The 2,366-nt window shown below is 44.2% G+C and overlaps 1 pseudogene; it reads left to right on the top strand.

Moving 5' to 3' along the window:
* The first annotated feature begins 601 nt into the window (after positions 1 to 601).
* Positions 602 to 719, top strand: LOC126204671 (5S ribosomal RNA; annotated as a pseudogene).
* The last annotated feature ends 1,647 nt before the right edge of the window (positions 720 to 2,366 follow it).

The raw sequence follows: 2,366 nt of genomic DNA, 5'->3' as shown, positions 1-2,366 counted from the left end.
CCGTTTATCATCTGCATTTCTTCTTGGTGTAGCAATTTTAATGGCCAGTAGTGTAGGAATGATGTTCACACTGTACGCGGCAGGATTTGCGTTGTTAGTAGCGTTATGACTTGCAGTTAGGCGTCAGTACTGGTACGGCGACGTAGGGTTGAAACACAAGCGTCAGTGCAGACAGGCAACATTGGTCTGGAGAAGGTGACCAGCAGCAACAGTGTTGCTGCTCTTCGTGAGTATCGACGCTTTAAAGCAGTGCGGAGACGTCCTCTTTTCGCTCCAGGAGTGAGGAACATGGTTCGGAGGTTTGAATTGGTTGGCTATTTGGGAAGTGTTCCTGGGGGAGGCCGACAGCCAGCTGTGCCACAAATTATTAAAGACGTTACTGTTGTTATGGCTGAGAATCCTGGACGCAGTGTTGTATATTCAAGCACCGCACGAGCTGTATCACGACAACTCAGAATTCCATGGTCCATTCATTGTTGTTTCGCATGCGCTTTTAGGCTGTCGTGAATACAGATGGTCATCAGCTTGAGCAACGTTGAAATTAAATTGTATTTCTTTCAATGGTTTATCCGTTATTTCTCTTCCGCATGTCCTTTTAAAGGGCAACGGCCTTGCCGCAGTGGATACACCGGTTCTCGTCAGATCACCGAAGTTAAGCGCTGTCGGGAGTGGCTGGCACTTGGATGGGTGACCATCCGGCCGGCCATGCACTGTTGCCATTTTTCGGGGTGCACTCAGCCTAGTGATGCCAATTGAGGAGCTAGTCGACCGAATAGTAGCGGCTCCGGTCAAAGAAAACCACCATAACGATCGGGAGAGCGGTGTGCTGACCACACGCCCCTCCTATTCACATCCTCATCTGAGGATGACACGGCGGTCGGATGGTCCCGATTGGCCACTTGTGGCCTGAAGACGGAGTGCTAATGTCCTTTTAAAACTGCTTTGTTCTCGGTTTACTCGTTTGTAGTGGGGGCCCTCTCAAGTAGCGAATGTTTAATCATAGCATCCCTGTATTTTTCCGAGAATTTGAAACATCTTGCGCCATTTTACTTTACCCAAATATTTTTGTGTGTCTATAAATCATATAATTTTTTCTGATTTTTCTTAAATATTGTTCCCATTTTAAAGCGCGATATCAGAGGTACCTCGCTAGTATCCTTACTTTAACTAAAACTGGCCATCAGATGGCAGATTCTTAATTTATTTTCCATTCCGTCCCATCTCACTTGTATGCATGAGCTGCTAACGGGTTTATGCTGTAGTTCTCACATATTTATATATATATATATATATATATATATATATATATATATATATATATATATATATATATATATATATATATATATATATTCTGTTCCTGGGATTGTGTGAAACATGTTCTTTCGTGTGTGTGTGTTGGGGCTTATGGGCGCTCAACATCGAGGTCATCAGCGCCCTTGTTCTTTCGTAAGTTCGGTAGTACGTATTTACAGCCTCGTAGATCAAGCAGTTCGATATGATTTTATTCCCTGCCAGCATTTGGTTCCAAATGCTTTCAATGTTTTTGTGTAATAAGTGAACACAATTCTATGGTAATCTTTTCTTATCGTCGTCAAAAGACATCTAAGTGAAATATGCGGGAGTTCGAAAAGGGATGTGTTGTCCCGACAATACTGAGTCAGTGCCTGATTTTCTTAAAATATCGAGTACACAAGAACATATGATCCAGAATGAGATTTTCACTCTGCAGCGGAGTGTGCGCTGATATGAAACTTCCTGGCAGATTAAAACTGTGTGCCCGACCGAGACTCGAACTCGGGTCCCGAGTCCAAGTCTCGGTCGGGCACACAGTTTTAATCTGCCAGGAAGTTTCATATCAGCGCACACTCCGCTGCAGAGTGAAAATCTCATTCTGGAAACATCCCCCAGGCTGTGGCTAAACCATGTCTCCGCAGTATCCTTTCTTTCAGGAGTGCTAGTTCTGAAAGGTTCGCAGGAGAGCTTCTGTAAAGTTTGGAAGGTAGGAGACGCATACTGGCAGAAGTAAAGCTGTGAGTACCGGGCGTGAGTCGTGCTTCGGTAGCTCAGATGGTAGAGCACTTGCCCGCGAAAGGCAAAGGTCTCGAGTCTCGGTCGGGCACACAGTTTTAAACTGCCAGGAAGTTTCAAGAACATATGATATTTGAAAAATCTAGCAAAACTGTAACAACTCGAAGGAAACATTTTACGGAGATGAACTTTACCAACAGAGATGTCATTTAAAAGTTCAGTGACCCTTAAGATCGAAGTTTCAAATTATGTGTCACGGATGGCATCCCCCACTATGCATGCGCACGTCGAATCTACCACAAAATTATGCCATTATTGCTGCAACATCTCAACAA

The sequence above is a fragment of the Schistocerca nitens genome, chromosome 9 (assembly GCF_023898315.1).
Source record: "Schistocerca nitens isolate TAMUIC-IGC-003100 chromosome 9, iqSchNite1.1, whole genome shotgun sequence".
Taxonomy (NCBI): Eukaryota; Metazoa; Arthropoda; class Insecta; order Orthoptera; family Acrididae; genus Schistocerca; species Schistocerca nitens.
This window is presented reverse-complemented; position numbering and strand designations above follow the sequence as displayed.